This window comes from Nerophis ophidion, linkage group LG15 (assembly GCF_033978795.1).
Source record: "Nerophis ophidion isolate RoL-2023_Sa linkage group LG15, RoL_Noph_v1.0, whole genome shotgun sequence".
Lineage (NCBI taxonomy): Eukaryota > Metazoa > Chordata > Actinopteri > Syngnathiformes > Syngnathidae > Nerophis > Nerophis ophidion.
This window is the reverse complement of record NC_084625.1, coordinates 54,405,216-54,427,356: the sequence shown is the minus strand read 5'-3', so window position 1 is coordinate 54,427,356 and position 22,141 is coordinate 54,405,216. Positions and strand designations below refer to the sequence as shown.

Below are 22,141 nucleotides of genomic sequence, written 5' to 3'. Positions count from 1 at the left end.
AGGAAGTCTAGAGTACAAGAACCAAACAGTCACCAAGGGTAAACCACGAGGAAGTCTAGAGTACAAGAACCAAACAGTCACCAAGGGTAAACCGCGAGGAAGTCTCGAGTACAAGAAGCAAACAGTCACCAAGGGTAAACCACGAGGAAGTCTAGAGTACAAGAACCAAACAGTCACCAAGGGTAAACCACGAGGAAGACTAGAGTACAAGAACCAAACAGTCACCAAGGGTAAACCATGAGGAAGTCTAGAGTACAAGAAGCAAACAGTCACCAAGGGTAAACCACGAGGAAGTCTAGAGTACAAGAAGCAAACAGTCACCAAGGGTAAACCACGAGGAAGTCTAGAGTACAAGAACCAAACAGTCACCAAGGGTAAACCACGAGGAAGTCTAGAGTACAAGAACCAAACAGTCACCAAGGGTAAACCACGAGGAAGACTAGAGTACAAGAACCAAACAGTCACCAAGGGTAAACCATGAGGAAGTCTAGAGTACAAGAACCAAACAGTCACCAAGGGTAAACCATGAGGAAGTCTAGAGTACAAGAACTAAACAGTCACCAAGGGTAAACCGCGAGGAAGTCTAGAGTACAAGAAGCAAACAGTCACCAAGGGTAAACCACGAGGAAGTCTAGAGTACAAGAACCAAACAGTCACCAAGGGTAAACCACGAGGAAGTCTAGAGTACAAGAACCAAACAGTCACCAAGGGTAAACCACGAGGAAGTCTAGAGTACAAGAACCAAACAGTCACCAAGGGTAAACCACGAGGAAGTCTAGAGTACAAAAACCACACAAGTGTGGCCAAGAGCCAGCATTGACCCAAGCGGTGGTGCTGAGTGACTCGGACTTATAAAGGGCAGTGATTAGTCCAACAGCTGCTGGAACATTAATTACTAAAACAAGGGCAGGTGTGGAGAGTTAGTCTCCATGGCAACCAAAGGTAAAGGAAAGGAAAGAGCGAACAGCAAGGAAAGAAAAAGGCTACTAAACATAAATCATGACAATCTGCTCTCGTCAGTCTTGTACATATTAGTCCTAAATGTTAGTTGCTATCTAATGTTTACATTCTACAAAGAGAACACAGTTGTACATATTTGTCTTAAATTACTTTATTTTTGTTAACTAATTGTTATTAACTATCATCTATGTTGACATCCGTGGTTATATTTTAATCAACAATCATCACTAAATCTTACAGCACGTCCACAATGTTGACATCTGTTGTCATATTTTCATCAACAATCATCACAACAGTTGCACAAGTCTAGGAAGACAACTAACATCATTCTTGATGTCACTTCACAAATCTGTTTGTGATAAAGTATAAAGATGTATTTTATTGTAGAGTTTGACTTTTTGCAGGAATCTGCTTTTTGCAGGAAGATTTAAAGGCCTCCTGAAATGAGATGTTCTTCTTTAAACGGGGATAGCAGCTCCATTCTATGTGTCATACTTCATCATTTGGCCATATTGCCATATTTTTGCTGAAAGGATTTAGTAGAGAACATCCACCGTAAAGTTCGCAACTTTTGGTCGCTAATAAAAAAGCCTTGCCTGTAGCGGAAGTAGCAGACGATGTGCGCGTGATGTCACGGGTTGTGGAGCTCCTCACATCCACACGTTTACAATCATGGCCACCAGCAGCGAGAGCGATTCCTACCGAGAAAGTGACAATTTCCCCATTAATTTGAGCGAGGATAAAAGATTTGTGGATGAGGAAAGTTAGAGTAAAACACTAGAAAAAAAAAAAGGCGACGGCAGTGGGAGCGATTCAGATATTAGACACATTTACTAGGATAATCCTGGAAAATCCCTTATCTTCTTATTGTGTTACTAGTGTTTTAGTGAGATTATATAGTCGTACCTGAAAGTCTGAGGGGTGTGGCCAACAGGTGTGGTGACCGCCAGTGTCTCTGAGGGAAGCCACAGAGGAGCCAAGAGAGTCGCAGTTGCCTCTTTGTCAGCTGCAGAAGGAACAACACAAACTCTGCTCATGTCTCCGGTAAGAGCCGACTTATTACCCCCATTTTCTCACCAAAACCTGCTGGTTGACATGTGGTCAGGAACCATGTTTGCTTGACCACTCTGTTCCAAAGTAAAGCTTCACCTTCGGGAATGTAAACAAGGAAACACCGGCTGTGTTTGTGTTGCTAAAGGCGGCCGCAATACACCGCTTCACACCTACATCTTTCTTCTTTGACGTCTCCATTATTAATTGAAAAAATTGCAATCGATTCAGCAACACAGATGTCCAGAATACTGTGTAATTATGCAATTAAAGCAGACAAGTTATAGCCGGGATCTGTACTGGAAGAAAATGTCCGCTACAACCCGTGACGTCACGCACACGCATCATCATACGCATCATCATTCTGCGACGACTTCAACAGGATACTTCGCGGGAAATGTAAAATTGCAATTTAGTGAACCAAAGCGGCCGTATTGGCATGTGTTGCTATGTTAATATTTCATCATTGATATATAAACTATCAGACTGTGTGGTGGCTAGTAGTGGCTTTCAGTAGGACTTTAAGGCTTTTGTCTTGAGTCCACATCCTGCTGGCTGTGTTACTTTGCACTACAGGGGAGTCCTGACCACTCATCAGGGGCAGGAAGAAATAGTTCAATAAAGTAATAACATGAGATGTTATTACTTTACTAAAACACCTGTACAGTAGTATTATTATTGTACATGAGCTGTTATTAGATGAGTGTAAGAACTGTACAGTAGTATTATTATTGTACATGAGCTGTTATTAGATGAGTGTAAGAACTGTACAGTAGTATTATTATTGTACATGAGCTGTTATTAGATGAGTGTAGCACCTGTAGAGTAGTATTATTATTGTACATGAGCTGTTATTAGATGAGTGTAGCACCTGTACAGTAGTATTATTATTGTACATGAGCTGTTATTAGATGAGTGTAAGAACTGTACAGTAGTATTATTATTGTACATGAGCTGTCATTAGATGAGTGTAAGAACTGTACAGTAGTATTATTATTGTACATGAGCTGTTATTAGATGAGTGTAAGAACTGTACAGTAGTATTATTATTGTACATGAGCTGTTATTAGATGAGTGTAGCACCTGTACAGTAGTATTATTATTGTACATGAGCTGTTATTAGATGAGTGTAGCACCTGTACAGTAGTATTATTATTGTACATGAGCTGTTATTAGATGAGTGTAAGAACTGTACAGTAGTATTATTATTGTACATGAGCTGTCATTAGATGAGTGTAAGAACTGTACAGTAGTATTATTATTGTACATGAGCTGTTATTAGATGAGTGTAAGAACTGTACAGTAGTATTATTATTGTACATGAGCTGTTATTAGATGAGTGTAGCACCTGTACAGTAGTATTATTATTGTACATGAGCTGTTATTAGATGAGTGTAGCACCTGTACAGTAGTATTATTATTGTACATGAGCTGTTATTAGATGAGTGTAAGAACTGTACAGTAGTATTATTATTGTACATGAGCTGTCATTAGATGAGTGTAAGAACTGTACAGTAGTATTATTATTGTACATGAGCTGTTATTAGATGAGTGTAAGAACTGTACAGTAGTATTATTATTGTACATGAGCTGTTATTAGATGAGTGTAAGAACTGTACAGTAGTATTATTATTGTACATGAGCTGTCATTAGATGAGTGTAAGAACTGTACAGTAGTATTATTATTGTACATGAGCTGTTATTAGATGAGTGTAAGAACTGTACAGTAGTATTATTATTGTACATGAGCTGTTATTAGATGAGTGTTATAGAGTGTGATGACACTCTACAAGTGATGTGTGTGTGCAGCCAACATCTGATGAGGTACAAAAGCCCTCCTGAGTGGATCTGAGACATCATCTTGTCCTAATAGCCGACCCAATGACGCGGTGGCTTATGCGGCTTGAGCGGTCAGCCAAGACTGGCTCCATTAGTCCAAGCAAACCTTACTTTGCCACGCTACACAAAACTCACATTATTTGTTTCACATTAGCTCCTCCAGCAGCTGCAATCCATCACACCGTTTGTGGGGAGCGGCCGCACATCTCACATCTTCTCTCTCCTCTTCTCTTCTTCTCCTCTCCTCTTCTCCTCTCTTCTCTCTCCTCTTCTCTTCTTCTCCTCTCCTCTTCTCCTCTCCTCCGGGCCAGCACGTTAAGGTGGTGTCATTGAGCTGCTAAATGTCTGCAACACCTAATCATGGACGTCATTATCAGCTGCCATTACAGTCGAGAGATGAAGGACACGTCGTGGAGGAAGTGCAGGCTGATGGTGCAGGCTGATGGTGCAGGCTGATGGTGCAGACTGATGGTGCAGACTGATGGTGCAGACTGATGGTGCAGACTGATGGTGCAGGCTGATGGTGCAGACTGATGGTGCAGGCTGATGGTGCAGGCTGATGGTGCAGGCTGATGGTGCAGGCTGATGGTGCAGGCTGATGGTGCAGGCTGATGGTGCAGGCTGATGGTGCAGGCTGATGCTGCAGGCTGATGGTGCAGACTGATGGTGCAGACTGATGGTGCAGACTGATGGTGCAGGCTGATGGTGCAGGCTGATGGTGCAGGCTGATGGTGCAGGCTGATGGTGCAGGCTGATGCTGCAGGCTGATGGTGCAGGCTGATGGTGCAGGCTGATGGTGCAGGCTGATGGTGCAGACTGATGGTGCAGGCTGATGGTGCAGGCTGATTGTGCAGGCTGATGGTGCAGACTAATGGTGCAGACTGATGGTGCAGGCTGATGGTGCAGGCTGATGGGGCAGACTGATGGTGCAGACTGATGATGCAGGCTGATGGTGCAGACTGATGGTGCAGACTGATGGTGCAGGCGGATGGTGCAGGCTGATGGTGCAGACTGATGCTGCAGGCTGATGCTGCAGGCTGATGGTGCAGACTGATGGTGCAGGCTGATGGTGCAGGCTGATGGTGCAGGCTGATGGTGCAGGCTGATGGTGCAGACTGATGGTGCAGACTGATGGTGCAGGCTGATGGTGCAGGCTGATGGTGCAGGCTGATGGTGCAGGCTGATGGTGCAGGCTGATGGTGCAGACTGATGGTGCAGACTGATGATGCAGGCTGATGGTGCAGACTGATGGTGCAGACTGATGGTGCAGGCGGATGGTGCAGGCTGATGGTGCAGACTGATGCTGCAGGCTGATGCTGCAGGCTGATGGTGCAGACTGATGGTGCAGGCTGATGGTGCAGGCTGATGGTGCAGACTGATGGTGCAGGCTGATGGTGCAGACTGATGGTGCAGGCTGATGGTGCAGGCTGATGGTGCAGACTGATGGTGCAGACTGATGGTGCAGGCTGATGGTGCAGGCTGATGGTGCAGGCTGATGGTGCAGACTGATGGTGCAGACTGATGGTGCAGACTGATGGTGCAGGCTGATGGTGCAGGCTGATGGTGCAGGCTGATGGTGCAGGCTGATGGTGCAGGCTGATGGTGCAGGCTGATGCTGCAGGCTGATGGTGCAGGCTGATGGTGCAGACTGATGGTGCAGGCTGATGGTGCAGGCTGATTGTGCAGGCTGATGGTGCAGACTGATGGTGCAGGCTGATGGTGCAGGCTGATGGGGCAGACTGATGGTGCAGACTGATGATGCAGGCTGATGGTGCAGACTGATGGTGCAGGCGGATGGTGCAGGCTGATGGTGCAGACTGATGGTGCAGGCTGATGCTGCAGGCTGATGGTGCAGACTGATGGTGCAGGCTGATGGTGCAGGCTGATGGTGCAGGCTGATGGTGCAGGCTGATGGGGCAGACTGATGGTGCAGGCTGATGGTGCAGGCTGATGGTGCAGGCTGATGGTGCAGACTGATGCTGCAGGCTGATGGTGCAGGCTGATGGTGCAGGCTGATGGTGCAGGCTGATGCTGCAGGCTGATGGTGCAGGCTGATGCTGCAGGCTGATGGTGCAGGCTGATGGTGCAGGCTGATGGTGCAGGCTGATGGTGCAGACTGATGGTGCAGGCTGATGGTGCAGGCTGATGGTGCAGACTGATGGTGCAGACTGATGGTGCAGACTGATGGTGCAGGCTGATGCTGCAGGCTGATGCTGCAGGCTGATGGTGCAGGCTGATGGTGCAGACTGATGGTGCAGGCTGATGGTGCAGGCTGATGGTGCAGACTGATGGTGCAGGCTGATGGTGCAGGCTGATGGTGCAGACTGATTGTGCAGGCTGATGGTGCAGACTGATGGTGCAGGCTGATGGTGCAGGCTGATGGTGCAGACTGATGGTGCAGACTGATGGTGCAGGCTGATGCTGCAGGCTGATGGTGCAGGCTGATGGTGCAGACTGATGGTGCAGGCTGATGCTGCAGGCTAATGGTGCAGGCTGATGGTGCAGACTGATGGTGCAGACTGATGCTGCAGACTGATGGTGCAGGCTGATGGTGCAGACTGATGGTGCAGACAAATGGGGCAGACTGATGGTGCAGACTGATGATGCAGGCTGATGGTGCAGGCTGATGGTGCAGACTGATGGTGCAGGCTGATGGTGCAGACTGATGGTGCAGACTGATGGTGCAGATTGATGGTGCAGGCTGATGGTGCAGGCTGATGCTGCAGGCTGATGGTGCAGACTGATGGTGCAGGCCGATGGTACAGGCTGATGGAGCAGACTGATGGTGCAGGCTGATGGTGCAAGCGGATGGTGCAGACTGATGGTGCAGGCTGATGGTGCAGACTGATGGTGCAGGCTGATGGTGCAGACTGATGGTGCAGACTGATGGTGCAGGCTGATGGTGCAGACTGATGGTGCAGGCTGATGGTGCAGGCTGATGGGGCAGACTGATGGTGCAGACTGATGATGCAGGCTGATGGTGCAGGCTGATGGTGCAGACTGATGGTGCAGGCTGATGGTGCAGACTGATGGTGCAGGCTGATGGTGCAGGCTGATGCTGCAGGCTGATGGTGCAGACTGATGCTGCAGGCTGATGGTGCAGACTGATGGTGCAGGCTGATGGTGCAGGCTGATGGAGCAGACTGATGGTGCAGGCTGATGGTGCAGACTGATGGTGCAGGCTGATGGTGCAAGCGGATGGTGCAGACTGATGGTGCAGACTGATGGTGCAGGCTGATGGTGCAGGCTGATGGTGCAGACTGATGGTGCAGGCTGATGGTGCAGGCTGATGGTGCAGGCTGATGGTGCAGGCTGATGGTGCGGACTGATGGTGCAGGCTGATGGTGCAGACTGATGGTGCAGGCTGATGGTGGAGGCTGATGGTGCAGACTGATGGTGCAGGCTGATGGTGCAGGCTGATGGGGCAGACTGATGTGCAGGCTGATGGGGCAGACTGATGGTGCAGGCTGATGGTGCAGACTGATGGTGCAGACTGATGGTGCAGGCTGATGGTGCAGGCTGATGGTGCAGACTGATGGTGCAGGCTGATGCTGCAGGCTGATGGTGCAGGCTGATGGTGTAGGCTGATGGTGCAGACTGATGGTGCAGATTGATGGTGCAGACTGATGGTGCAGGCTGATGGTGCAGGCTGATGGTGCAGACTGATGCTGCAGGCTGATGGTGCAGACTGATGGTGCAGGCTGATGCTGCAGGCTGATGGTGCAGGCTGATGCTGCAGGCTGATGGTGCAGACTGATGGTGCAGGCTGATGGTGCAGGCTGATGGTGCAGACTGATGGTGCAGGCTGATGGTGCAGGCTGATGGTGCAGGCTGATGGTGCAGGCTGATGGTGCAGGCTGATGGTGCAGACTGATGGTGCAGGCTGATGGTGCAGGCTGATGCTGCAGGCTGATGGTGCAGGCTGATGCTGCAGGCTGATGGTGCAGACTGATGGTGCAGGCTGATGGTGCAGGCTGATGGTGCAGACTGATGGTGCAGGCTGATGGTGCAGGCTGATGCTGCAGGCTGATGGTGCAGGCTGATGGTGCAGGCTGATGGTGCAGACTGATGGTGCAGGCTGATGGTGCAGGCTGATGGTGCAGGCTGATGGTGCAGACTGATGGTGCAGGCTGATGCTGCAGGCTGATGGTGCAGACTGATGGTGCAGGCTGATGGTGCAGGCTGATGGTGCAGGCTGATGGTGCAGACTGATGGTGCAGGCTGATGCTGCAGGCTGATGGTGCAGGCTGATGGTGCAGGCTGATGGTGCAGACTGATGGTGCAGACTGATGGTGCAGGCTGATGCTGCAGGCTGATGGTGCAGACTGATGGTGCAGGCTGATGGTGCAGACTGATGGTGCAGACTGATGGTGCAGGCTGATGGTGCAGGCTGATGGTGCAGACTGATGGTGCAGGCTGATGCTGCAGGCTGATGGTGCAGGCTGATGGTGCAGGCTGATGGTGCAGACTGATGGTGCAGGCTGATGGTGCAGGCTGATGGTGCAGACTGATGGTGCAGATTGATGCTGCAGACCGATGGTGCAGGCTGATGGTGCAGGCTGATGGTGCAGACTGATGGTGCAGACTTCCTTCCCCCAGCCTGCTTCTCAATGGACAATGGGCTGATTAGTCCCATCAGAACCTCCTCCCAGCTCCATCTTCTTGTCCTCCCAAGCAGGCTCAGACCTCCTGGGAGACGACTGGCAGCTGGGCCTTTGTTCCCAGGTGTCGTTTGATCCCAGGTGTTGTTTGTTCCCAGGTGTTGTTTGTTCCCATGTGTTGTTTGTTCCCAGGTGTCGTTTGATCCCAGGTGTTGTTTGTTCCCATGTGTTGTTTGTTCCCAGGTGTCGTTTGATCCTAGGTGTCGTTTGATCCCAAGTGTCGTTTGTTCCCAGGTGTCGTTTGATCCTAGGTGTCGTTTGATCCCAAGTGTCGTTTGTTCCCAGGTGTCGTTTGATCCCAGGTATCATTTGATCCCAGGTGTCGTTTGTTCCCAGGTGTTGTTTGTTCCCTTCCTTTGAACAGGAAGTGACCTACAAAGATGAACAGGAAGTGACCTACAAAGATAAACAGGAAGTGACCTACAAAGATGAACAGGAAGTGACCTACAAAGATGAACAGGAAGTGACCTACAAAGATGAACTTACAGATCGGGTCAGGGTTAACCCTAACCCTAAGGACCTACAGGGACGGCGTGGCGAAGTTGGCAGAGTGGCTGTGCCAGCAATCTGAGGGTTACCGGTTCAATCCCCACCTTCTACCATCCTAGTCACGTCCATTGTGTCCTTGAGCAAGACACTTCATCCTTGCTCCTGATGGGTGCTGGTTAGTGCCTTGCATGGCAGCTCCCTCCATCAGTGTGTGAATGTGTGTGTGAATGTGGAAATAGTGTCAAAGCGCTTTGGGCTCTTTAAAAAGGGTTAGAAAAGTGCTATACAAGCACAACCTATTTATTTTACAAAGATGGACAGGAAGTGACCTACAAAGATGAACAGGAAGTGACCTACAAAGATGGACAGGAAGTGACCTACAAAGATGGACAGGAAGTGACCTACAAAGTTGAAAAGGAAGTGACCTACAAAGATGGAGAGAAAGTGACCTACAAAGTTGAACAGGAAGTGACCTACAAAGATGGACAGGAAGTGACCTACAAAGATGGACAGGAGGTGACCTACAAAGATGAACAGGAAGTGACCTACAAAGATGAACAGGAAGTGACCTACAAAGATGGACAGGAAGTGACCTACAAAGATGAAAAGGAAGTGACCTACAAAGATGGAGAGAAAGTGACCTACAAAGTTGAACAGGAAGTGACCTACAAAGATGGACAGGAAGTGACCTACAAAGATGGACAGGAAGTGACCTACAAAGATGAACAGGAAGTGACCTACAAAGATGGACAGGAAGTGACCTACAAAGATGGACAGGAAGTGACCTACAAAGATGAACAGGAAGTGACCTACAAAGATGGACAGGAAGTGACCTACAAAGATGAACAGGAAGTGACCTACAAAGATGGACAGGAAGTGACCTACAAAGATGAAAAGGAAGTGACATACAAAGATGGACAGGAAGTGACCTACAAAGATGGACAGGAAGTGACCTACAAAGATGGACAGGAAGTGACCTACAAAGATGAACAGGAAGTGACCTACAAAGATGCTCCACTGTTGTCGTCCTAGCGGCCACATGAGAATGTTTTGTCTGCACGTTGATTGACAGCTGTCGTCTTGGCTCAGTCTGCTAAACAATTTAAATGTAAACAGTGACCTCTAGTGGCCACTCTGTGCTATGTTTATTTTGCTTCTCTGGGTCCATCATGTGCACAATGAAGTGCACTTCAATAGTCACCATCAAGGTGTAGTCCCATGAAGTGCACTTCACTAAAGTAGTCACTGTCAAGGTGTAGTTACATGAAGTGCACTTCAATAAAGTAGTCACTGTCAAGGTGTAGTCCCATGAAGTGCACTTCACTAAAGTAGTCACTGTCAAGGTGTAGTCCCATGAAGTGCACTTCAATAAAGTAGTCACTGTCAAGGTGTAGTCCCATGAAGTCCACTTTACTAAAGTAGTCACTGTCAAGGTGTAGTCCCATGAAGTGCACTTCACTAAAGTAGTCACTGTCAAGGTGTAGTCCCATGAAGTCCACTTCACTAAAGTAGTCACTGTCAAGGTGTAGTCCCATGAAGTGCACTTCACTAAAGTAGTCACTGTCAAGGTGTAGTTCCATGAAGTGCACTTCAATAAAGTAGTCACTGTCAAGGTGTAGTCCCATGAAGTCCACTTTACTAAAGTAGTCACTGTCAAGGTGTAGTTCCATGAAGTGCACTTCAATAAAGTAGTCACTGTCAAGGTGTAGTTCCATGAAGTGCACTTCACTAAAGTAGTCACTGTCAAGGTGTAGTCCCATGAAGTGCACTTCACTAAAGTAGTCACTGTCAAGGTGTAGTCCCATGAAGTGCACTTTACTAAAGTAGTCACTGTCAAGGTGTAGTCCCATGAAGTGCACTTTACTAAAGTAGTCACTGTCAAGGTGTAGTCCCATGAAGTGCACTTCACTAAAGTAGTCACTGTCAAGGTGTAGTTCCATGAAGTGGACTTTACTAAAGTAGTCACTGTCAAGGTGTAGTCCCATGAAGTGCACTTTACTAAAGTAGTCACTGTCAAGGTGTAGTCCCATGAAGTGCACTTTACTAAAGTAGTCACTGTCAAGGTGTAGTCCCATGAAGTGCACTTTACTAAAGTAGTCACTGTCAAGGTGTAGTCCCATGAAGTGCACTTTACTAAAGTAGTCACTGTCAAGGTGTAGTCCCATGAAGTGCACTTTACTAAAGTAGTCACTGTCAAGGTGTAGTCCCATGAAGTGCACTTTACTAAAGTAGTCACTGTCAAGGTGTAGTCCCATGAAGTGCACTTCACTAAAGTAGTCACTGTCAAGGTGTAGTCCCATGAAGTGCACTTTACTAAAGTAGTCACTGTCAAGGTGTAGTCCCATGAAGTGGACTTTACTAAAGTAGTCACTGTCAAGGTGTAGTCCCATGAAGTGCACTTCACTAAAGTAGTCACTGTCAAGGTGTAGTCCCATGAAGTGGACTTTACTAAAGTAGTCACTGTCAAGGTGTAGTCCCATGAAGTGGACTTTACTAAAGTAGTCACTGTCAAGGTGTAGTCCCATGAAGTGCACTTTACTAAAGTAGTCACTGTCAAGGTGTAGTCCCATGAAGTGCACTTCACTAAAGTAGTCACTGTCAAGGTGTAGTCCCATGAAGTGGACTTTACTAAAGTAGTCACTGTCAAGGTGTAGTCCCATGAAGTGGACTTTACTAAAGTAGTCACTGTCAAGGTGTAGTCCCATGAAGTGGACTTTACTAAAGTAGTCACTGTCAAGGTGTAGTCCCATGAAGTGCACTTCACTAAAGTAGTCACTGTCAAGGTGTAGTCCCATGAAGTGCACTTCACTAAAGTAGTCACTGTCAAGGTGTAGTACTGCAGTGTGCAAAGTAAAGTGTTAAATAAATCATATTAATCAGTGAAATGATGGCAATACAAGACTGCAGCGTCTTCTTGTCCTCCATTTCTCCTTTCATACAACGTGTTAGGACGCTGATACATTTTTATAACATTCAATGTCACGGTCAGAATATTACAGTACACACTTTCTACATGAAATAGGTGGGAAAATGTTTTTTGGAACCTAATATATGACAATATATGTTAGATATAAGATGGTGTAGATGTACAGTAGATATAAGATGGTGTAGATGTACAGTAGATATAAGATGGTGTAGATGTACAGTAGATATAAGATGGTGTAGATGTACAGTAGATATAAGATGGTGTGTAGATGTACAGTAGATATGAGATGGTGTAGATGTACAGTAGATATGAGATGGTGTAGATGTACAGTAGATATAAGATGGTGTGGATGTACAGTAGATATAAGATGGTGTAGATGTACAGTAGATATAAGATGGTGTAGATGTACAGTAGATATAAGATGGTGTGTAGATGTACAGTAGATATAAGATGGTGTGTAGATGTACAGTAGATATAAGATGGTGTAGATGTACAGTAGATATGAGATGGTGTAGATGTACAGTAGATATAAGATGGTGTAGATGTACAGTAGATATAAGATGGTGTGTAGATGTACAGTAGATATAAGATGGTGTGTAGATGTACAGTAGATATAAGATGGTGTAGATGTACAGTAGATATGAGATGGTGTGTAGATGTACAGTAGATATAAGATGGTGTAGATGTACAGTAGATATGAGATGGTGTAGATGTACAGTAGATATAAGATGGTGTGTAGATGTACAGTAGATATAAGATGGTGTGGATGTACAGTAGATATAAGATGGTGTAGATGTACAGTAGATATAAGATGGTGTAGATGTACAGTAGATATAAGATGGTGTGGATGTACAGTAGATACAAGATGGTGTGTAGATGTACAGTAGATATAAGATGGTGTAGATGTACAGTAGATATAAGATGGTGTGTAGATGTACAGTAGATATAAGATGGTGTGGATGTACAGTAGATATAAGATGGTGTAGATGTACAGTAGATATAAGATGGTGTAGATGTACAGTAGATATAAGATGGTGTGTAGATGTACAGTAGATATAAGATGGTGTGTAGATGTACAGTAGATATAAGATGGTGTAGATGTACAGTAGATATGAGATGGTGTAGATGTACAGTAGATATAAGATGGTGTAGATGTACAGTAGATATAAGATGGTGTGTAGATGTACAGTAGATATAAGATGGTGTGTAGATGTACAGTAGATATAAGATGGTGTAGATGTACAGTAGATATGAGATGGTGTGTAGATGTACAGTAGATATAAGATGGTGTAGATGTACAGTAGATATGAGATGGTGTAGATGTACAGTAGATATAAGATGGTGTGTAGATGTACAGTAGATATAAGATGGTGTGGATGTACAGTAGATATAAGATGGTGTAGATGTACAGTAGATATAAGATGGTGTGTAGATGTACAGTAGATATAAGATGGTGTGTAGATGTACAGTAGATATAAGATGGTGTAGATGTACAGTAGATATGAGATGGTGTAGATGTACAGTAGATATGAGATGGTGTAGATGTACAGTAGATATGAGATGGTGTAGATGTACAGTAGATATAAGATGGTGTAGATGTACAGTAGATATGAGATGGTGTAGATGTACAGTAGATATGAGATGGTGTAGATGTACAGTAGATATGAGATGGTGTAGATGTACAGTAGATATAAGATGGTGTAGATGTACAGTAGATATAAGATGGTGTAGATGTACAGTAGATATAAGATGGTGTGTAGATGTACAGTAGATATAAGATGGTGTAGATGTACAGTAGATATGAGATGGTGTGTAGATGTACAGTAGATATAAGATGGTGTAGATGTACAGTAGATATGAGATGGTGTAGATGTACAGTAGATATAAGATGGTGTGTAGATGTACAGTAGATATAAGATGGTGTGGATGTACAGTAGATATAAGATGGTGTAGATGTACAGTAGATATAAGATGGTGTAGATGTACAGTAGATATAAGATGGTGTGTAGATGTACAGTAGATATAAGATGGTGTGTAGATGTACAGTAGATATAAGATGGTGTAGATGTACAGTAGATATGAGATGGTGTAGATGTACAGTAGATATAAGATGGTGTAGATGTACAGTAGATATAAGATGGTGTGTAGATGTACAGTAGATATAAGATGGTGTGTAGATGTACAGTAGATATAAGATGGTGTAGATGTACAGTAGATATGAGATGGTGTGTAGATGTACAGTAGATATAAGATGGTGTAGATGTACAGTAGATATGAGATGGTGTAGATGTACAGTAGATATAAGATGGTGTGTAGATGTACAGTAGATATAAGATGGTGTGGATGTACAGTAGATATAAGATGGTGTAGATGTACAGTAGATATAAGATGGTGTAGATGTACAGTAGATATAAGATGGTGTGTAGATGTACAGTAGATATAAGATGGTGTAGATGTACAGTAGATATGAGATGGTGTAGATGTACAGTAGATATAAGATGGTGTGTAGATGTACAGTAGATATAAGATGGTGTGGATGTACAGTAGATATAAGATGGTGTAGATGTACAGTAGATATAAGATGGTGTAGATGTACAGTAGATATAAGATGGTGTGTAGATGTACAGTAGATATAAGATGGTGTGTAGATGTACAGTAGATATAAGATGGTGTAGATGTACAGTAGATATGAGATGGTGTAGATGTACAGTAGATATAAGATGGTGTAGATGTACAGTAGATATAAGATGGTGTGTAGATGTACAGTAGATATAAGATGGTGTGTAGATGTACAGTAGATATAAGATGGTGTAGATGTACAGTAGATATGAGATGGTGTGTAGATGTACAGTAGATATAAGATGGTGTAGATGTACAGTAGATATGAGATGGTGTAGATGTACAGTAGATATAAGATGGTGTGTAGATGTACAGTAGATATAAGATGGTGTGGATGTACAGTAGATATAAGATGGTGTAGATGTACAGTAGATATAAGATGGTGTGTAGATGTACAGTAGATATAAGATGGTGTGTAGATGTACAGTAGATATAAGATGGTGTGTAGATGTACAGTAGATATAAGATGGTGTAGATGTACAGTAGATATGAGATGGTGTAGATGTACAGTAGATATAAGATGGTGTAGATGTACAGTAGATATAAGATGGTGTGTAGATGTACAGTAGATATAAGATGGTGTGTAGATGTACAGTAGATATAAGATGGTGTAGATGTACAGTAGATATGAGATGGTGTAGATGTACAGTAGATATAAGATGGTGTAGATGTACAGTAGATATAAGATGGTGTGTAGATGTACAGTAGATATAAGATGGTGTAGATGTACAGTAGATATAAGATGGTGTAGATGTACAGTAGATATAAAACGGTGTAGATGTACAGTAGATATAAGATGGTGTGGATGTACAGTAGATATAAGATGGTGTGGATGTACAGTAGATATAAGATGGTGTTTAGATGTACAGTAGATATAAGATGGTGTGTAGATGTACAGTAGATATAAGATGGTGTTTAGATGTACAGTAGATATAAGATGGTGTAGATGTACAGTAGATATAAGATGGTGTGGATGTACAGTAGATATAAGATGGTGTGGATGTACAGTAGATATAAGATGGTGTGGATGTACAGTAGATATAAAATGGTGTGTAGATGTACAGTAGGTATAAGATGGTGTGTAGATGTACAGTAGATATAAGATGGTGTAGATGTACAGTAGATATAAGATGGTGTAGATGTACAGTAGATATAAGATGGTGTAGATGTACAGTAGATATAAGATGGTGTGTAGATGTACAGTAGATATAAGATGGTGTGTAGATGTACAGTAGATATAAGATGGTGTAGATGTACAGTAGATATGAGATGGTGTAGATGTACAGTAGATATGAGATGGTGTAGATGTACAGTAGATATAAGATGGTGTGTAGATGTACAGTAGATATAAGATGGTGTGTAGATGTACAGTAGATATAAGATGGTGTAGATGTACAGTAGATATAAGATGGTGTAGATGTACAGTAGATATAAAACGGTGTAGATGTACAGTAGATATAAGATGGTGTGGATGTACAGTAGATATAAGATGGTGTGGATGTACAGTAGATATAAGATGGTGTTTAGATGTACAGTAGATATAAGATGGTGTAGATGTACAGTAGATATAAGATGGTGTTTAGATGTACAGTAGATATAAGATGGTGTAGATGTACAGTAGATATAAGATGGTGTGGATGTACAGTAGATATAAAATGGTGTGTAGATGTACAGTAGGTATAAGATGGTGTGTAGATGTACAGTAGATATAAGATGGTGTAGATGTACAGTAGATATAAGATGGTGTGGATGTACAGTAGATATAAAATGGTGTGTAGATGTACAGTAGATATAAGATGGTGTAGATGTACAGTAGATATAAAATGGTGTAGATGTACAGTAGATATAAGATGGTGTGGATGTACAGTAGATATAAGATGGTGTAGATGTACAGTAGATATAAGATGGTGTGGATGTACAGTAGATATAAAATGGTGTGGATGTACAGTAGATATAAGATGGTGTAGATGTACAGTAGATATAAGATGGTGTAGATGTACAGTAGATATAAGATGGTGTGGATGTACAGTAGATATAAGATGGTGTGTAGATGTACAGTAGATATAAGATGGTGTAGATGTACAGTAGATATAAGATGGTGTAGATGTACAGTAGATATAAAATGGTGTAGATGTACAGTAGATATAAGATGGTGTGGATGTACAGTAGATATAAGATGGTGTAGATGTACAGTAGATATAAGATGGTGTAGATGTACAGTAGATATAAGATGGTGTGTAGATGTACAGTAGATATAAGATGGTGTGGATGTACAGTAGATATAAAATGGTGTGGATGTACAGTAGATATAAGATGGTGTAGATGTACAGTAGATATAAGATGGTGTGGATGTACAGTAGATATAAGATGGTGTGGATGTACAGTAGATACAAGATGGTGTGTAGATGTACAGTAGATATAAGATGGTGTAGATGTACAGTAGATATAAGATGGTGTGGATGTACAGTAGATATAAGATGGTGTGTAGATGTACAGTAGATATAAGATGGTGTAGATGTACAGTAGATATAAGATGGTGTGGATGTACAGTAGATATAAAATGGTGTGGATGTACAGTACATATAAAATGGTGTGTAGATGTACAGTAGATATAAGATGGTGTGGATGTACAGTAGATATAAGATGGTGTTTAGATGTACAGTAGATATAAGATGGTGTAGATGTACAGTAGATATAAGATGGTGTAGATGTACAGTAGATATAAGATGGTGTGGATGTACAGTAGATATAAGATGGTGTAGATGTACAGTAGATATAAGATGGTGTAGATGTACAGTAGATATAAGATGGTGTGGATGTACAGTAGATATAAGATGGTGTGGATGTACAGTAGATATAAGATGGTGTGGATGTACAGTAGATATAAGATGGTGTGGATGTACAGTAGATATAAAATGGTGTGGATGTACAGTAGATATAAGATGGTGTGGATGTACAGTAGATATAAGATGGTGTAGATGTACAGTAGATATAAGATGGTGTGGATGTACAGTAGATACAAGATGGTGTGTAGATGTACAGTAGATATAAGATGGTGTAGATGTACAGTAGATATAAGATGGTGTGGATGTACAGTAGATATAAGATGGTGTGTAGATGTACAGTAGATATAAGATGGTGTAGATGTACAGTAGATATAAGATGGTGTGGATGTACAGTAGATATAAAATGGTGTGGATGTACAGTACATATAAAATGGTGTGTAGATGTACAGTAGATATAAGATGGTGTGGATGTACAGTAGATATAAGATGGTGTTTAGATGTACAGTAGATATAAGATGGTGTAGATGTACAGTAGATATAAGATGGTGTAGATGTACAGTAGATATAAGATGGTGTGGATGTACAGTAGATATAAGATGGTGTAGATGTACAGTAGATATAAGATGGTGTAGATGTACAGTAGATATAAGATGGTGTGGATGTACAGTAGATATAAGATGGTGTGGATGTACAGTAGATATAAGATGGTGTGGATGTACAGTAGATATAAAATGGTGTGGATGTACAGTAGATATGAGATGGTGTGGATGTACAGTAGATATAAAATGGTGTAGATGTACAGTAGATATAAGATGGTGTGGATGTACAGTAGATATAAGATGGTGTTTAGATGTACAGTAGATATAAGATGGTGTAGATGTACAGTAGATATAAGATGGTGTAGATGTACAGTAGATATGAGATGGTGTAGATGTACAGTAGATATAAGATGGTGTAGATGTACAGTAGATATAAGATGGTGTGTAGATGTACAGTAGATATGAGATGGTGTAGATGTACAGTAGATATGAGATGGTGTAGATGTACAGTAGATATAAGATGGTGTAGATGTACAGTAGATATAAGATGGTGTAGATGTACAGTAGATATAAGATGGTGTGTAGATGTACAGTAGATATGAGATGGTGTAGATGTACAGTAGATATAAGATGGTGTAGATGTACAGTAGATATAAAATGGTGTGTGGATGTACAGTAGATATGAGATGGTGTGTAGATGTACAGTAGATATAAGATGGTGTAGATGTACAGTAGATATAAGATGGTGTAGATGTACAGTAGATATAAAATGGTGTGGATGTACAGTAGATATAAAATGGTGTAGATGTACAGTAGATATAAAATGGTGTAAATGTACAGTAGATATAAGATGGTGTGGATGTACAGTAGATATAAGATGGTGTAGATGTACAGTAGATATAAGATGGTGTTTAGATGTACAGTAGATATAAAATGGTGTAGATGTACAGTAGATATAAAATGGTGTAAATGTACAGTAGATAAGATGGTGTAGATGTACAGTAGATATAAGATGGTGTAGATGTACAGTAGATATAAGATGGTGTTTAGATGTACAGTAGATATAAGATGGTGTAGATGTACAGTAGATATAAGATGGTGTAGATGTACAGTAGATATGAGATGGTGTAGATGTACAGTAGATATAAGATGGTGTAGATGTACAGTAGATATAAAATGGTGTGTAGATGTACAGTAGATATGAGATGGTGTAGATGTACAGTAGATATAAGATGGTGTAGATGTACAGTAGATATAAAATGGTGTGTAGATGTACAGTAGATATGAGATGGTGTGTAGATGTACAGTAGATATAAGATGGTGTGGATGTACAGTAGATATGAGATGGTGTGGATGTACAGTAGATATAAGATGGTGTAGATGTACAGTAGGTATAAAATGGTGTGTAGATGTACAGTAGATATGAGATGGTGTAGATGTACAGTAGATATAAGATGGTGTAGATGTACAGTAGATATAAAATGGTGTGTAGATGTACAGTAGATATGAGATGGTGTGTAGATGTACAGTAGATATAAGATGGTGTGGATGTACAGTAGATATAAGATGGTGTGGATGTACAGTAGATATAAAATGGTGTGTAGATGTACAGTAGGTATAAGATGGTGTGTAGATGTACAGTAGATATAAGATGGTGTAGATGTACAGTAGATATGAGATGGTGTAGATGTACAGTAGATATAAGATGGTGTAGATGTACAGTAGATATGAGATGGTGTGTGGATGTACAGTAGATATGAGATGGTGTAGATGTACAGTAGATATGAGATGGTGTGTAGATGTACAGTAGATATAAGATGGTGTAGATGTACAGTAGATATGAGATGGTGTGTAGATGTACAGTAGATATAAGATGGTGTAGATGTACAGTAGATATGAGATGGTGTAGATGTACAGTAGATATAAGATGGTGTAGATGTACAGTAGATATAAAATGGTGTGTAGATGTACAGTAGATATGAGATGGTGTAGATGTACAGTAGATATAAGATGGTGTGTAGATGTACAGTAGATATAAGATGGTGTAGATGTACAGTAGATATGAGATGGTGTAGATGTACAGTAGATATAAGATGGTGTAGATGTACAGTAGATATAAGATGGTGTAGATGTACAGTAGATATAAGATGGTGTGTAGATGTACAGTAGATATAAAATGGTGTGTAGATGTACAGTAGATATGAGGTGGTGTGTAGATGTACAGTAGATATAAGATGGTGTGGATGTACAGTAGATATGAGATGGTGTAGATGTACAGTAGATATAAGATGGTGTAGATGTACAGTAGATATAAAATGGTGTGTGGATGTACAGTAGATATAAGATGGTGTAGATGTACAGTAGATATAAGATGGTGTAGATGTACAGTAGATATAAAATGGTGTGTAGATGTACAGTAGATATGAAATGGTGTGTAGATGTACAGTAGATATAAGATGGTGTAGATGTACAGTAGATATAAAATGGTGTGTAGATGTACAGTAGATATAAGATGGTGTGTAGATGTACAGTAGATATAAGATGGTGTAGATGTACAGTAGATATAAGATGGTGTAGATGTACAGTAGATATGAAATGGTGTGTAGATGTACAGTAGATATAAGATGGTGTAGATGTACAGTAGATATAAGATGGTGTGTAGATGTACAGTAGATATAAAATGGTGTGTAGATGTACAGTAGATATGAGGTGGTGTGTAGATGTACAGTAGATATAAGATGGTGTGGATGTACAGTAGATATGAGATGGTGTAGATGTACAGTAGATATAAGATGGTGTAGATGTACAGTAGATATAAAATGGTGTGTGGATGTACAGTAGATATAAGATGGTGTAGATGTACAGTAGATATAAGATGGTGTAGATGTACAGTAGATATAAAATGGTGTGTAGATGTACAGTAGATATGAAATGGTGTGTAGATGTACAGTAGATATAAAATGGTGTGTAGATGTACAGTAGATATAAGATGGTGTGTAGATGTACAGTAGATATAAGATGGTGTAGATGTACAGTAGATATAAGATGGTGTAGATGTACAGTAGATATGAAATGGTGTGTAGATGTACAGTAGATATGAGATGGTGTGTAGATGTACAGTAGATATAAGATGGTGTGTAGATGTACAGTAGATATAAGATGGTGTGTAGATGTACAGTAGATATAAGATGGTGTAGATGTACAGTAGATATGAAATGGTGTGTAGATGTACAGTAGATATAAGATGGTGTAGATGTACAGTAGATATGAGATGGTGTGTAGATGTACAGTAGATATAAGATGGTGTGTAGATGTACAGTAGATATAAGATGGTGTGTAGATGTACAGTAGATATAAGATGGTGTAGATGTACAGTAGATATGAAATGGTGTGTAGATGTACAGTAGATATAAGATGGTGTGTAGATGTACAGTAGATATGAAATGGTGTGTAGATGTAAACAGGAAGAGTAAATGAACACAATTAAAAGAGCAAATGTGACAATTTCAACTGGAGATGTTTGTGAGTGACTCTCCATGCTGACAGAGTGTGGGAGGAAATGTAATATTTACTTGCAACTTCTTCTTCCATGGCAGCCCTCAGGAGATTGGAGATATTAAAGAAGACATCCTGTGTTGCTCCAGGGAAATTATCTGCTGGTGGCAGATGTCACTCGCCTCCAAATTGGCCTGGAGGACTGCGGAGTAAGAAGAGGACTCGGGCAGTGAACACCATCTTTGACACTTTGCTCCAGTGGACCTCATCATGGACCTGATGGTGTTTTCTCCACAGCTGACCTCATCATGGACCTGATGGTGTTTTCTCCACAGCTGACCTCCAGCGTCCTCCACCTCCAACAGTCAAGCGATGAACATAAAGATCAGCTAGGAAATATGGAACCATGAAACACCTCAATGGTTAAGTGGGTTGGGTCTTCAAGCTGAGGACCACAACAGTTCAATCAATCAATCAATCAATGTTTACTTATATAGCCCTAAATCACCAGTGTCTCAAAGGGCTGCACAAACCACAACGACATCCTTGGTAGGCCCACATAAGGGCAAGGAAAAACTCACACCCAGTGGGACGTCGGTGACAATGATGACTATAAGAACCTTGGAGAGGAGGAAAGCAATGGATGTCGAGCGGGTCCAACATGATACTGTGAAAGTTCAATCCATAATGGATCCAACACAGCCGCGAGAGTCCAGTCCAAAGCGGATCCAACACAGCAGCGAGAGTCCAGTTCACAGCAGGGTCAGCAGGAAACCA

At 42.2% G+C, this 22,141-nt stretch overlaps 1 long non-coding RNA gene across 1 annotated transcript in view; it reads right to left on the bottom strand.

Moving 5' to 3' along the window:
* Positions 1 to 1,197: 1,197 nt before the first annotated feature.
* Positions 1,198 to 22,141, bottom strand: part of LOC133569881 (uncharacterized) — a 21,117-nt gene continuing 173 nt past the window's right edge. Inside the window, exons 1-3 of the long non-coding RNA XR_009809962.1 lie at positions 21,442 to 22,141; positions 1,867 to 1,966; positions 1,198 to 1,658 (exon numbers count right to left, since the gene is read on the bottom strand). The exon at positions 21,442 to 22,141 is cut by the window's right edge and continues 173 nt beyond it. This is a non-coding gene — a long non-coding RNA (uncharacterized LOC133569881). The remainder of the gene's footprint in view (positions 1,659 to 1,866; positions 1,967 to 21,441) is intronic.